Source organism: Balaenoptera borealis (assembly GCF_965194805.1).
Source record: "Balaenoptera borealis genome assembly, chromosome: 15".
In the NCBI taxonomy this organism is placed as follows: Eukaryota; Metazoa; Chordata; class Mammalia; order Artiodactyla; family Balaenopteridae; genus Balaenoptera; species Balaenoptera borealis.
In genome coordinates this window covers 85,681,071-85,697,400 of record NC_138871.1, presented here as the reverse complement: position 1 = coordinate 85,697,400, position 16,330 = coordinate 85,681,071, and the positions used below count along the sequence as shown (strand labels likewise).

At 43.7% G+C, this 16,330-nt stretch overlaps 1 protein-coding gene across 4 annotated transcripts in view; it reads right to left on the bottom strand.

Moving 5' to 3' along the window:
* The window catches only part of LOC309612191 (uncharacterized protein), a gene marked incomplete at its 5' end in the record, with an annotated part of 90,525 nt that overhangs the window by 70,771 nt on the left and 3,424 nt on the right, over positions 1 to 16,330 (bottom strand). Inside the window, one exon of one of the 4 annotated variants that reach the window (XM_082357578.1) lies at positions 5,242 to 15,667. The exons of the other annotated variants lie outside the window; for them this stretch is intronic. Of the gene's footprint in view, positions 1 to 5,241; positions 15,668 to 16,330 lie in introns of those variants that run through there. 4 annotated transcript variants of the gene reach the window in all.

The window sequence follows — 16,330 nt, the reverse complement described above, 5'->3', positions numbered from 1 at the left end:
CTTAAATTGCTGGCCACTGGGGCAGGGACCATGACTTTTTAAAAAATATTTATTTTATTTATTTTTATTTATTTATTTTGGCTGCGCCAGGTCTTAGCTGCAGCACACGGGATCTTCCTTGCGGCATGCGGACTCCTAGTTGCGGCATGCATGCGGGATCTAGTTCCCCGGCCAGGGATCAAACCCAGACCCCCTGCACTGGGAGCATGGAGTCTTACCCACTGGACCACCAGGGAAGTCCTGGGGCCGTGACTTTTTGTGCGCGTCCTCATGGGCCTGTACCAAGAGAGATGCTCGATAATTAAATCTTGGGCTCATCCCTTCATTTTTACCACCTCCTGATGTTTGCATCCTTTTAAGGCTTAAAGCTCCAGAGCAGCTTTTAGGACCGTCATCTCAGGATGGTAGAGAGAAGGGGTCTCATCCCCTTTCTGCGTATCCAAATCCTACCAAGTCTATTTCCAAGGCCACCTCCTCCGGAAAGCCATCTCACATCTTGGTGACCAAAAAGGGTCTCTCGCACCTCTAACCTCCCAGAAACATCGTAGGCACCCCTTTGGAGACCAAGTGTTACATTCTCTCGCAGATCATGGGTATTTCTCTATATGTTCTGTCTCCCCTGGGAGAGTTTAAGTCCCTGGAGGGAGAGGGCCCAGCCTGGAATCCCAGTTCCATAGTGTCCTAAACGTGTGGCTCTATCTAAGTACATGTCATGACTTTTCCCATTTTTTTTTGGCCGCACTGCACAGCTTGCAGGATCTTAATTCCCTGACCAGGGATCAAACCTGGGCCCTTGGCAGTGAAAGTGCAGAGTCCCAACCACTGGACCGCCAGGGAATTCTCATGATCTTTCCCGTTTAGAGTATAAGCTGGGCAAGGGGAATGGCGATACCTGTATGACAAGGGCTTGGTGAGGACATAACACGTGTGAAGTAAATGGCAAAGGGCCAGGCCCCACAAAGATGCTCCATAATTATGTTGAGTGAATGAATAAAGAATTGAATACGTGACTGTATCTCAGTTTTCACCAGTGAGGTTTCACTTGTAACCTCAGCAAAGGTGTTTACTGCTTACAAGACACTCCAGAGCCCCAGGCCCCGTTGCAAGGCAGGTGACGCGAATCAAACACCTCTGCCCAACTCATGTTAAGACCCTTTCCAAAAGAGCAAACCTTCTTCTTACATCAATCAATCCTGACTACAGACTGCTAGAAGCTACTTACAAATAATAAACAAATAATCAACCAAACCAAGTTTCTAGCCTCTTCACCAAAGACCTACTCCTAGTTTATGAAGCCCACACAGAGCCATTGTGTGGTTGGAAAAGGTACCTCTTCTGAAGATACTACTGCCCCCTGCCCCCGCCCCTCAAAAAGCCTAATAAATATGCAGCATGGTGGTGACTGACAGGAAGGGGCCCCCCTGAGTTACGGACTGCACAACCTGCCCTGGGCCCTTTCAATGAAGTCAATTTTAAGTTTGACTTCCTGACCAGGCCTTTGCCCAAACTTAGGTACAAAGTCAAGGGTTTCCACATCGCAGAAGACTGTGAGGAGACTGTAGAGCTCTCCTTTCCTTCAGGAGCCTGTTTGCTGAAATGTACGCATGGGAAAGAGAAAAACACCCAGGGACGGGCAAACCCTGTGAGATTTCTGGATTTGGGACAAATGGGACCTCCAGTGGGGAAAGAAGGAGGTAATATGGAGGGAGTCATGGAAGTCTTGAATCTCAACTTTTCTATATTTTTTGCCCCTGGTGTAAATTCACCCATTCAAAGAATATTCAAAGAACATGTTTAAAGCAACTACTACGTGCTAGGCCTTAGGGATGTAAAGCTGAAAGGAAAACAGACTGGATTCCCATTATAAACACACAGCCTAGTAATGGGGACTGACATATAATGTGAAAAATACTATAATAGAATAATGAACAACACACCTTGGGAGCAAAGACGGAGATATGCCCAACTCCACCTGGGGAGAGGGTGAAGGCTGGTCTGTGAATTTTAAGGATTTTGAGTTGAGTTTTTAAATTTATTATTATTATTATTATTATTTGGCTGCACTACACGGCATGTGGGATCTTAGTTCCCCAACCAGGGATCAAACCCAGGCCCCCTACATTGGAAGTGCAGAGTCTTAACCACTGGACTGTCAGGGAAGTCCCTTGAGCTGAGTTTTGAAAGATAGAAGGAACTCACTGAGTAGACAAGAGCCAACGGGCATCCTAGAGAAACGAAAAGGCTCACGGTAAGATGCAACTGTGCAGAAATGCACAGCACTGTGGGGCGCTATTGATGGTTGGACCCATTCCCCAAACTCAGCCAGAGAGACCTTTCAAAAATAAAGTTTGCTTAAAATGGTTCTGTGGTTTTCCATTCCTCTAGGTAGTCACAAAGTCCTTACCATGGAATCTTCTGAGCTCTTCCATGACCAAGAACCCACTGGCCTCTCCAGCTTTCTCTCTCAGCACTTGTAGGCCACTCTTCCCTTCAGCTGCCTGAAAACACCCAGAGCTCTCACCTGTGACTCTTTGCACACACTGGCTCTCACCACCAACTTCCAACTTACATCCATTGTTTCTTACTCATTCCTTTGGATCAGGGGCCCGCCTTGCATCCTAGGCCAAGTGATGTCCATCTGCTCTGCTCTAGCAAAACACCCATTGAACTTGATTGGACGTTCTTGTTCAGAGTCTGTCCTCCGCCTTCGACTGTCTGCTCTAGGGGATCAGGGACTGTGGGTACCTCACTCTCACCACTGGATTTTCAGAGCCCAGCACAGGATCTGATACACAACAGGAACTCGAATGAACGAATGAGTCAAGTGTGATTGCATCTCTGGATATATGTGAGGTTTGATGAGAAATTAGGTTGAACAGTTACACGGTCTAGACTGTGACTGACCTTATACAGCACACTAAGGAATTTGGATTTTATTCGCAGACTGTGGGAAGCCATTACTGGATTTCTTTTTTATTCTTTTTTTTTTTTTGGCCTCGCCACAAGGCTTGCAGGATCTTAGGATCTTAGTTCCCCTACCAGGGATCGAACCCAGGCCCCCGGCAGTGAAAGCACCGAGTCCTAACCACTGGACCGCCAGGGATTTCCTGGATTTGCTTTTTTTTTTAATTAATTAATTTATTTATTTATTTATTTTTGGCTGCGTTGGGTCTTCGTTGCTGCGTGCGGGCTTTCTCTAGTTGCGATGAATGGGGGCTACTCCTCGTTGCGGTGCGCGGGCTTTTCATTGCGGTGGCTTCTCTTGTTGCAGAGCACGGGCTCTAGACGCGAGGGCTCAGTAGTTGTGGTGCATGGGCTTAGTTGCTCTGCAGCATGTGGGATCTTCCGGGACCAGGGATCGAACCCATGTCCCCTGCATTGGCAGGCAGATTCCTAACCACTGCGCCACCAGGGAAGTCCTGGATTTGCATTTTGTAAAGGTCGTTTTTGGAAAGATAATCCTGGTACCCATGCAGACAGGAGGGGTTGGAGAGGTGTCTGGACTGGAAATGGGAAGATGTGTTATAAAGCCCGTTCTTCATGCACAAAAGGGCTGAGGACCTGAATGAATGAGGGACGAGGAGTGAACTGAGGGGAAGGGGACCACTATGTGTGTATTAAACAGGTGGAATCATCACGACCTGGTGACCGACTGGACGTGTGAGATGAGGAAGGGGAAGAATTTAGGATGGTGACACAGTTTCTGTTTCGACAGCTAGATGAAAAAGAAGAGCGAATTAGGTGAATGGAACCATGAAGTGAATTATCCTTTTATTTGGGTTGTCATCCCCTGGGGCCTTGATCAAAGAAAACCATCTTTTCTACGGCTTCGGATTAGCCTTTCTGAGCAAGGAGGTGAGGTGTCTTTTATTCTGTGAGGGACTCTTACACTCAAGAAGTGTAAGGACCACTTGTTCAGTCTGCAAGCCAGGTGGGCTCTGAGGCGCTACTCAACCCATCTGAGTCAGTCCTATCCTGTTCAGCAGGCCCACCCTTCTATCCGATTCAAGGTCTATAAGATGTGCTCTTTGCTTCTAAGAGCTCCGGGCTGGATTGCGGTGTCATTTTATGGAGCGGGGCACAAAGGAGGCATTGATCAGCTGCCTTTGCTCCCATCAAATCCCTCAGTCATTCCTCTGCTGGGTCCTGTCTCCGGTGTAATGACTCCAACTGACCCAGTGTGCCTGACCCCGTTTCCAGAGGTCTGGCCCTGTGTGGGCCTTCTGACCACGTTCGGGGCGCTGCCCAGTTCAGGACAGGACTCTGGTGGAGCCTGGAAGCCCAGGCCCAGAGCTGCTGTGCTCAGAGCCTGATGGAAAATCTGAGCAGAGCCTGAGCAAACAGCACAGCCCACGTCTTGGCATCTGCAAGAGGGCCTCACCAAAACACGACGCAGAGTCGGTGAGGTCAGCTTTGGCTGCGAACCTCGAACAGGGGGGGAGCGTCCAGGGGAGGAAGGAAGGGACGCTGGTGAGCACGTTGCCAGGGTGTAGCCCTCGTTTAAAAACAACAACAGAGAAAGGAACTCTTGGAGGAAAGGTCCTTGACTCCAGACCCAGAGGCACTGGCCATGGCTCATCTGATGTCTGACCAGGGCTGCCCCGAGCAGTTCGTTCAACACTGTCTCCCGGTCGAGTTAAAAGGCTTTAGAAAACAACTCACAACCCCTTTCCAAAGAGAGTCATACACACAGCCTTGCAGACGCTGGGAATTCCACAGAGCTGAGAAAATGAAGTCTCTGTTTAAAGCCATGGCTGGGCCTCTCACATGACTAAGGGTTATTGCTTCTGCTTACAGGAAATATCCACAGCTCCAAATCCTACGGGCAAACCAAGCCCTCCCTGAGTGCCAGTTAAACAAGCACTTTCAGAATGTATACTGGGCATTTTCAGATCCCGTGGGAACGGTTTTGCTCTCAGATCAGAATCGTGTCAGGGGTTGTCCAGAGGGCTGAAATTAATGGTCTGTGAAGGGGGCTTGCTGACTTAAAACCTGCCCTCTAGGATTTGCCCTGACACATGCATGCGTTTGAAAAGAAGTCCAAAAGTCTTGGTTTGGGGTTTCTCCTCTAAAATGCTAGATAAAGCTTCCCAAACTTGCTTTATCTAAAATCTCCTGGAGCGCGTATTAAAAATCCAAATTTCCAGACCTCTCTCCTAAAGACTGATTCAGTGGGTCTAGAGTAGGGCCTTCTGGAATCTGGATTTTTTTTTTGAGAATGTTCTCCTTTTTATTTTTATCTATTATTATTATTATTATTATTTTGGAATCTGGATTTTTTTAAAGGGTCCCTGGAAATTCTTGTGATTAGGCAAATAACAGCAATGCTTTTGAGTCATGGGGCACTGGTAGGGGGGCAGGCCAGCCCATGGTCATTCCCACTGCATGCCTGACAGGTAAGCAGTGACCACAGTGAGGAGGAGACCACGCTGACCTGGGGGACCACAGGGTAACATGGGGACAACAGGCAGGAATGCTCTGGGGGAAGGAAGCAGCACCAGGACGGGGTGGAGAGGTGGGGGATTTTGTCAGCCATCCTCCATTTCCTCAAAGTTTATGAGAAGATCATCTCTGAATGAGATGTTCTAAATAAGGCTGCATCTGCTGGGATTATGAACCATAACCGTAGGATTGTTTAGATAGGACACGTTTGGAACATAGTGACAGGATGGAATAGATTGACTGTCTAGAGAGTTGGGAGAAAATGTAATTATCGGGGAGGTTTCACTGGGACTTGACACCCAGATCACATGGCACCAAGTCATAGGTACTCTGGTGTGACCTTGAGCTCCTCTTCCACTGACTGAAGAATGCCTCTGTGAAGGGCGTTTGTTTGCTTCTGTGCATGAAACCAGGTGCCTCTGCAGACACCATTTCACCATCATCTCTGTATTCCGAGGGTCCAGCACAGACAGGGCCTGGGACACGGTACACCATCCATGAGTGCCATTCAATGGCTTTGAGTGGCATCTTTTATATTTTTTGACCTTAGGGCTCCGGGCATTGTGATGGATCTGACTCACGGCCAGAGCAAGATTTGATTCTGATTTTTCTCTATAAAGCCTCAGGAAATGCTTAAGAGTGGTGGCATTTCAGAGACTTATCTCAAGTCTTTCCATATTCATTCCTCTCTTCAGACTCACGCTGACTCAGGTCCGTCCCTTCAAACGGATGCGCTAGGAAACCCTCCTGGACCCACAATTAATAACCCAACAGCCCGGATGCTCAAATCCCCCACTGCCTCGAGGGTGAGCTCCTTCCTGAGGAAGCTTCGCTCTCTTTCTTCAACTCAGCAACGTGTTCTTTAGTCCCAGCTGGAATGTGTCACTGAAACATTGAGCAGTGTAAGCCTTCTCTGACAGCTTCAATTATCAGCTCAAGGAATAAAAACAAAAGTCAGGAAGAGGTGTCAGAGGCAGAAAAGCAGCACAGAATTGGGTCCTCCTGTGGCATGAATAATGTGAAGGAATATGTTTTTCTCCTAAGTTGTAGTTCCATTTTGGGAGTTTGCTTCCTGAGGGGGCATTAAAAAGGCCTTGTTTGACAATTTAGAAAAATAAATGACCCAAAGAAAGATTTATCTGTGATAGAATCACACTATGTTTTCAAGGGTGAAATGCATGACTAATAATAGCTTTTAGGGAGCAACTACTGTGTGCCAGGTGTTTTTACCTAGATAATCTCTAATTCTTGAACAGTCCTGCTAGACGAGTAGTAGTGACTCCTTTCACATATCCCCGTCTTTCCAGTGGAGAACTTAAGGCTCCCAGAGCAATTTGCTCAAGGTTACAGAAGGTTGGAGGATTTGAATTTTGGACATGAACCCTAGAAGTCACACTTTTTTTTTTTAGTCTTTAACACTTTTTATGACACTAATTTGTGTTTTGTTTTGGTAACAGCTTTACTGATATATAATTCACATACCATACAATTCAATCATTTTAAGTGTACAATTCAATGATGTTTAGCATATTCACAGAGTTGTACAACCATCACCACAAGCAATTTTAGAACTTTTCCATCATCCAAAAAAGAAACATGTACCCTTTAACGATCACCCTCCTGTTCCCCCAGCCCCTCCACTGCCCCCAAGCAACCAGTAATCTATTTTCTGTCTTTACAGATTTCTATATTCTGGATATTTCATATAAGTGGAATCATACAATATGTGGCCTTTTGTGTCTGGCATCTTTCACGTAGCATAATGTTTTCAAGGCTCACCCATGTAATAGACTGTGTCAGTCTATTTCCATTCCTTTTTATGGCTGAAGACTATTCCACTATTTTAGGGATTTGTGTTCCCCCCAAATTCCTATGATGAAATCCTAACCCCTAATACCTCAAAATGTGACTTTATTTGGAAATATCAATAGAATCATAGCAGATATAATTAGTTAAGATGAGGTCATATGGAGTAGGTGGGTCCCTACTCCAGTATGATCAATGTCCTTATAAAAAGGGGACATTTGAACACAGAGACATGCACACAGGATGAATACCACGTGAACATGAAGAGAGAGATGAGAGTCCTGTTTCTACACCCTAGGGAACACTGAAGACTGACAGCAATCCACCAGAATCTATGAGAGAGGGATGGGATAGATTCTCCCTCCCAGACCTCAGAAGGTATCAACTTTGCCACAACTTTGATCTTGGATTTCTAGCCTCCACAAGTATGAGATGATAGGTTTCTGTTTAAGCCACGCAGTTTGTGGTTCTTTGCTACAACAGCCCTAGCAAACTAGTACACGTTATATGAATTTACCACATTTTGTTTATCCATTCATCAGCTGTTGGACATTTGAGTTGTTTCTACTTTCTGGTTATTATGAATAATGCTGCAATAAACATTTGTGAACAAGTTTTTGTGTGAACATGTGCCCTCATTTCTCTCGGGTATATACCTAGACGTGGAATTGCTGGGTCATTTGGTAACTCTATGTCTAAACTTCTGAGGAACTGCCAGACTGTTTTCCTTAGTGGCTGCACCATTTTACATTCCCACCAGCAGTGTATGAGAGTTCTAGTTTCTCCATATCTTCGATCACTTGTTATTATCTTTTTTTATTATAGCTATCCTAGTGGGTTTGAAGTAGTATCACGATGTGGTTTTGATTTGCATTTCTCTGGTAACTATAATGTTGAGCACCTTTTCATGTGCTTCTTGGCCATTTGTATATCTTTCTTGGAGAAATGTCTATTCAGACCCTTTGCTCATTTTTTTCATTGGGTTGTCTTTTCATTATTGGGTTTTAAGAGCTTTATGTTCTATATTCTAGATACAAGTCCCTTACCAGATATCTTACTTGCAAATACTTTCCCACAACCTGTGGATTTTTTTCACTTTCTTGATGTGCCTTTGAAGCACAGAAGTTTTCAATTTTGATGAAGTCCAATTTATCCATTGCTAAATAGTGTTTTAGCCACCTGCTTTGCCTCTACCCTTGCCTACAATCATTTTTCCAAAAGCAGTCAGTGATCTTTTTCATTTTTAAGTATAAAGCAAACTCTGCCCATCCTTCTTGTGCAGGAAAATCACGAAGATTCTGAGGTTCTATGTGATCTGTCCCCATCCACCTTCATCATCACCTTACTTCATCTCTCTCTCTCTCTCTTTTTTTTTTTTTTTTTTTTGATGTTGATGTTTCTCTCACAACATCCCAGCTGCTCTGACCTTTTTTCTCTAAGTGTCTACCCAGTTCCTGCTTTGGGACTTTGCACTCACCGTGCTTTAGCAATATGCTCATCTGCTCCTTCTTTTCATTCTGGACTCAGTTCAACTGTTACTTTCTCCAAGAAGTCTTTCCTGATTGCCTTCTCTAACGCTGCTACGCCTCACCCACCCCCAGATACTCTTTACTACATCACCTGTTCCATGTCTGTCGATGGGACTCACATGAAATTAATTTATTTACGTATTTACTTACTATCTGCCTTTCCCTGCTAGAATCTAAGTTTGATAACAGCAGCGACCTCTTCTGGCTTGTTCACAGCTACATCCTAGTTTGGGGGACAGTGTTTGACATACAGTAGGTAGTTGGTAAATGATGGTTGAATCACCAAGCAATGGAGTACAGCGGCAACTAGACAGAATGGATGATAGCACGGCACTTCAGAACCGAGGGGAGCCTTCATGAATCTCAGCATTAGAAAGAACCTTAACCCTTTAGGTTTTATCAAGTCCCATTAGTACCGTATAGTTGACATATTTTGGGCTTCTGACAGGATGGGAAAGCTACGTTCCTGCTTGTGGTGTATATATCCTTCACGTACGCTAGAAAACTGCTTCTCAAATTTTAAAGTGCAAACAAACTACCTGGGGGTCTTGTGAAAGTTCAGACTCTGACTCAGTAGGTCTAGGACTCTGCACTTCTACCAAGCTCCCAGGGGATGCTGATGGTCTAGGGACCACAGTTTGAGTAGCAAGGATTGAGGGGACAGAGTGCCTCAGTTCACATGGGGCGAAGTCACTCCACCACCAGGTGGAAACTATCCACGCAGTAAGGTTTCCAGTACTGATATCAAGGGAGGAAGGCTGAACATTTCAATCTCTGAAGAGGTCAGGTCATCAAGCAACCTGCCCCCCATCCCCAAGGCTTGACTTCCCTCTACAAGCACATCTTTACTCAAGCCGACAGAGAAGGAAAAGCCGAGTGTGCCACCCCTGCATCTCTCAAACCTACGGATTTTCCTTATATTGAATTGATATGTCTTCTCTCATTTTGTGTGTTGGAAGAGAAGCACCTCCAAGCAATTCAATCCACATTTACTGGGCACCTACTGTGTGCGTGCCCTGTGTTTTGGAGCTGGAGGTGCAAAGATAAATAAAACACGGGCCCCTCTCCCCCAGGAGCCTAGTCTATGATGTCAGTGAGATGAGAAAACAAATGCTCTGGTCAGGATATAATGTGAAACTTTTTGTAACGGAAGCATCCAGTGCTTTGGGAGAGCTGAAGCATTTTCTTTCCAGAGTGAAGGTAAGGCTTATCAGTTCAGTGAAACGAGAGCTCCCATCTTGTCTGACTCATTGTTTGGCTAACGTGATCGCTCCACACCCCAATGAGAAGAGAGAGGGTGGTGCGGAGCACAGGACGGAGGAAGGGCAGGAGACCTTTTCCAGCGTGTTAGGATGCGGAAACGGGCACTTCATTTCCTAGCAAAAGCCCTGGACATATGTCTAAAGCACTGTGGAAGCAGAGAGGAGGAGACGGCTGACTCTGCCTAGAATATTCAAAGGAGACTTCATGGAGGAGAGGTCTGGTTTTGACCCGAAAGATGGCCAGAAGTCTGTTAGACTGACAAGAGGATGCGTGCTCCAGGCCAAGGGGCTTGCGGAGGAGGAAATACTTAGGGTCAAGAGAAGGGAGAGAGTTAGGCGTGGCCTGGCGTGGTTAGGGTTGCAGGGCGGTGGGTGCCTGGGGATGAGGCTGGAGCGGTGGGAAAGCTTGGGAGGCCTTCGGTACTGATTGAGGACTTGACCGCTAGGAAGCAGATTAAAGGCAGAGAACCGTGTTAATGCCCAGCACAAAAGTGCTCTGTGAGCTGGGAAAAATGAGAAGCTTGGTGAGGTTAGAGCACAGTAAGCAAACTTTCTCTGTGAAGGGCCAGATAGTACTTAAACATTTTAGGTGTGTGGGTTGCAACTACTCAACTCCACCACCACTGTGGATAATATGTAAACGCGTGGGTGTGGCTGGGTGCCAATAAAACTTTATGAACACTCAGATTTGAGTTTCATATCATTTTCATGTGTCACAAAATACTGTTCTTCTCCTGATGTTTTTCAACCATTAAAAAACGTCAAAACCAGAGCTTCACTGGTGGCGCAGTGGTTGAGAATCTGCCTGCCAATGCAGGGGACACGGGTTCGAGCCCTGGTCTGGGAAGATCCCACATGCCGCGGAGCAACTAGGCCCGTGAGCCACAACTACTGAGCCTGCGCGTCTGGAGCCTGTGCTCCGCAACAAGAGAGGCCGCGATAGTGAGAGGCCCGCGCACCGCGATGAAGAGTGGCCTCTGCTCGCTGCAACTAGAGAAAGCCCTCGCACAGAAACGAAGACCCAACACAGCCATAAATAAATAAAATTAAAATAAAAAATGTCAAAACCATTCTTTTCTCAGGGGCAGTACAAAATCAGGCTGCAGGCCATCTTTGGTCCCTGGGCTATGGTTTGCCAACCTGGCTGGGAGAAGGTAACAGTTAAGGGAGTTAGGAAGAAGCCTGGGACACATTGTGAGTTTAAACTTAATCCTGTGGCCAATAGGGAACCACTGGAGGTCTTCAGTGCAGGGACCATGCACAAGTGGCCTGCTGGGCCACCTAAGAGGGTGTCCTACAAAACCTAAGAATGGGTCTAAATGGAGGGGAAGAGAGTGATTTGACTCAAGAAAATAAATTATTGCAAGCACTCTTTAAAAACTTTAGCAAAATTCATTTGCATACAGAGTGCTAATTAAACTGTTTTGCTTTTTCATTAAAACAGTCCACACCCTCTGTTGGCCCTGGTTTGTGTTGTTCTAAGTACTTGAAAACAACAAATGGCATTTTCTTAATTATTCTAAGAATTTTTATTAACACAAGTTGCCTTTGCCTGTACAGTCCAGTTTACTGAGGTTTTGTCCTATGTGGGCTTTATCCCATCAGCATGACTCAGAGTGGGAAGGTCTAATGTTCTGCCTCTTGGCAGGGAAGGTACAATTATACTCAGCAGTGGGCTGGTAAATGTTTAACAACCTGCTCTGCAAAAAATGTCTGTGTACCTACATACGTAAGTTTATTTTCATTTAATCCTATAAAGGATGTATAGCACCCAATTTGTAAGTAATAACAAATTATACAATACTGTTTATTATAAATTCCATAAAGCTCATTTTCACAGAACACTTCTGTTGATTTTTGCCCAACTCTTGTATTCATAGCCAATCAGTGTTTGCAATTCAACCATGACTTGACAAAATAAGACTACAAATAAATGCTTGATTATTATCCACTTCGGCAGAGAAGTTCCTCATGTCATTGACAAATGAGTGTAGTTCCAACATGAATGCTGGTTAACATTTTTATGTTAATGAGTAAGACAAAAGTGAAGCCATGAAGATGCCTGTTGTAACTTCACTCATCTGTCAATGACATGAGTGCCCTCTTTGCTGAATCATATGACAGTTTGCAAATACTGGAAGAATATTACCTCCAATATTTTCACTACTCACAATGTAAAGGCTACAGACATGACACACTTTTAAGTTTAATCTCCATTTTTTTTTTTTTTTTGGGCAAGGTGATGCCACTGAAAGGTGTAAATAAAGGGAGTGACAATTGTGCTCATTCCTCTCTGCAGAACCCCCTATTTCTTTTTTTGTTTGTTTGTTTGTTTTGTTTTTTCCCTGTGCTGTACAGTATGTTCTGATTTAGAACCCCCTATTTCTGAGCTTTGAAATCTGCATTTTTAACATTTTCTTGATCCCTTTATTAAGCTTAGACAATCAACAAAACAATAAATAAAGTCTTGATTTTTTACATTTGCCAGTTGCGCTGGTGTAAATACTCCCACTGTGGACGATTTCAAGCCGCCAGAACGTAGAGTTAGGAAAAGATGTGTAGCAGCACACCATTATAGTGGTATTTCTGCCGTACAGATACAATCTACAGTTTGCAAAACTCTGGAAATTTAGCGGTCAGCTCTCTGGAGTCAGCGTGAGCTGCCTCCAGTGCAGTACGTTATAGCTCGTTCATCTAGAACTGACTTTTGCAGTTCAGTGATCAGAATATCTCTGATAGAAAGAGCTTTGTTCAAACAAACAAACAAAATGAACAAACCTCAAGTATTAATATCTTACTATGAAGTTAGCTATGAATAAATCAGTTTGTCATCTGAATCTACCAGCTTAACAAAATGACAACATTCTCGGAAATTAGCCCTCAATGTCATCTACAACATTCTTATTCTTGGGCTTCCCTGGTGGCGCAGTGGTTAAGAATCCGCCTGCCAATGCAGGGGACGCTAGTTCGAGCCCTGGTCTGGGAAGATCCCACGTGCCACAGAGCAACTAAGCCTGCGCACCACAACTACTGAGCCTGCGCTCTAGAGCCCGCAAGCTACAACTACTGAGCCCATGAGCCACAACTACTGAAGCCTGCATGCCTAGAGTCCGTGCTCCGCAACAAGAGAAGCCACTGCAATGAGAAGCCCGTGCACCGCAACGAAGAGTAGCCCCCGCTCGCTGCAACTAGAGAAAGCCCGCACGCAGCAACGAAGACCCAACGCGGCCAAAAATAAATAAATTAATTAAAAATAAATAAATAAATTCAAAAAAAATAAAAAATAAAACATGCTTACTCTCAAGTGTCTAGGACCAATGATTAGATTTTCTCAGTAGGAATATGGCCCTTGTAGCAATTCCCTCTTGTGACCAAACAAACATAAAACGTGAATCATGGAATGATGAGATGCCTGCACAGGGAAGAAGTCTTCAAAATTAGCTAGTCCAGCTGCTTTCATTTTACAAATGAGCTGAGTCCAGGGAGGTTAATTAACTTATTCAAAGTCACAGAGAAGCAAAGGTGACATCAAAACCAAAGTTTTCATTGGTAAAATACTTCCTGCATGCTAATTTTTTCCCCCTAGAGTACTAAGGTGAGAACACTGTGCTAAGTGTATTTAAACTTCTCTCACTTTGGGGATAAATTGGTCCCTTCAGCAACACTGAGGGTGAATCTTGTTAAGCATGGAAATGAAACTTCTGATTATGCTTACATGTTCACATCACTGGCGTGTTTCTTCTTGTTGTTTTTCTATTTAATTACACTGTTTACCATAGTTCTTTTAAGACACAGATCTCTCCATTCCAAGAGTAATCATTTACAAATTAATAGCAAGTGAACTGGATAAGTCTTGTGTTAAGCCAGCCAGCCCTCAAGCAAATTTCAGAGTTAAGAACATATTTTAAAACTTGATTTGAGAGTGAAAAATCTCAGGTTCTTGAGAACTACTGGGGGCAGAAAATTCCTTTGGAAAATGGGCTGTTGGCCAATCTCAATGGGCTGCTGAAAATCCCATTTTTGAGAAGAGGATTTCTTTCCTCTTTCCTAGAAATGACAAGTCTGCAACACGATGTTACTTTTCTTTTCTTTTTTTAAAATAATACAAGTCTACAACCTCTTATCTGAAACCCCTGAGGCCAGATGTGTATAGAATTCAGAATTTTTCAGATTCTAGAGAGTTAATACAGCACATACACTAGATATTTTGAGTCACCCCCAGTGGGGTCTGGGGCAATACTCCATAAGCAAGCACATTTATAGTTTGCACTAAAACATAAATATTCATATGAAGTGGGATAAGCAAGACTGTAAATAGTCACATGTCAATTCATTTCAGATCATTTTACCACCAAAACAGTTTTTTTTTTTTCAACTTTAGATTTTTCAGAGCTATTTAGATTTTAAAGTTCCAGGTAAGGGGGTATAGACCTATAATGGTTTTCCCATCATGTTCTTCTTTTCTTCATGAATCCAAAAAAAAAAAAAAAAGTGTGTGTTTATAATGTTTTCTTGATCCACATTCAACTTTCATTTTATTATTATTTGTTGGAAACTACTCATTCTCATTATATTAATCTCAGAGACCCATTAGCTACGTTTTATTCTGATCTTGCTTTAATTCTAGGCTTTTGTGCTACACAAGGGTTTTTGAGATTCTCAGTGATGGCTGGAGGAATAAATTGCTTTGGTGTTCTATCACAGACGTTCTCTTTGCAGTGGACTTGGTGATGACTTGCTTTCCACTAACCTTTGCATCTACTTGTATAACGCAATGCAGCTTTGCAATTTTATTTTTGTGGCTACTAAGGTTTCTGTAAAATTACTATTAAACTACAAAAAAAAAAAAAAAGACAGTAACTGCACATAAAGAGAATAAAGAAGAACACGAAGCTTAACTTGGTCCTTGTAGAAGAAGTCTGGATCAGTCTGGTTAATGCTGTACTAGATGTCAAGGAAAAACACTACTTTCTCTTCTTAAATCCTTAAATCCATAGCCTGATAGATACTAGTCCTCTAAAAATCAAGCTTGAAAACTTACCCAAGATAAGAACAACAAAACTGTAGCTAGAAAACTACCTAGGAGGGAACAGAATTTGCCTGGTGCAGGAAAGCGTGCATTAATATAAGTATTATCTATAGGACTTGAATTGTAGAAAGTTGCAAATAGAGGAAACCACCAAAGACACCGAAAGGGTGAAAAAACATAAAGGGAAGATAGAAGCAGAGATGCTTCAGTTTTAACAACGGTAACTTATTGCCTAGTGCAGTTATAAAAGCTATCCACTGATACAGTTATTTCAGAAAGCGAAATTTCATATGCAATGTTACTAAAATACCAAAGGCCATACATAATGTCTGACCCATGCTGCCACCTCATATAGCAAATTCTTACAAGGGAGCTTATAAAAGATTGACTGGTCCACTGTCCTTCAGTGTCAGGAGACTGCTTTGTCTCACATGTTGAATTTCCAACGTCTCTCACACTTCCTCCTTTTCAGATGCACAAAAGGTTTTTGTAAAGTTTCTCTTGGTTTTATTGCTGGCAGCTACAGAAACCATGCCACATGCCTGGTGTAGAGTTATGGGGTGTGATTTTATTGGACCAGTGTCTTCAGAACTTCTGGACTTAAAAAAAAAAATTTTATTATAGTTGATTTACAATGTTGTGTTAGTTTCTGCTGTACAGCAAAGTGAATCAGTTATACATATACATATATCCACTCTGTTTTAGAATATTTTCCCACATAGGTCATTACAGAGTATTGAGAAGAGTTCCCTGTGCTCCACAGTAGGTCCTTGTTAGTTATCTATTTTCTATAGAGTAGTGTGTTTATGTTAACCCCAGTCTCCCAATTTATCCCTCCTCCCCTTCCCCCCTGGCAAGCTGGATTTTTAAAAATAATTATGAGAGTTTCCTTAAGAGCCGTTCAATGAAAATCTGTTTTAACTCAAACTCTTTACTGGGCCAGTTATATATGAACTTTGCCCTCTCGTGGTGCACGTTCTCCTGGTTCTCTCACACACTCCCTGGGTCCCCTCCACTTCCTACAGGAGTACCATTTCAGCGTATTCTTATCTGCCCAGAGTGGATCCTGGCCTAGTACCCTGAAACTGTTTCCAACCAACCGAGAACGACCGAGGATTTTAGGAAAAAAGCATAGGAAACACGGCTGGGACTCTGACCAGGGATCCTGTTAAGCCCTCGGAAGCGCTCCGACTTGGATATGAACCCCACTGGGCCACTCAGTTACTCTCGGGAGAATCGTTTGCCTTCCTTCTATGTAAAAT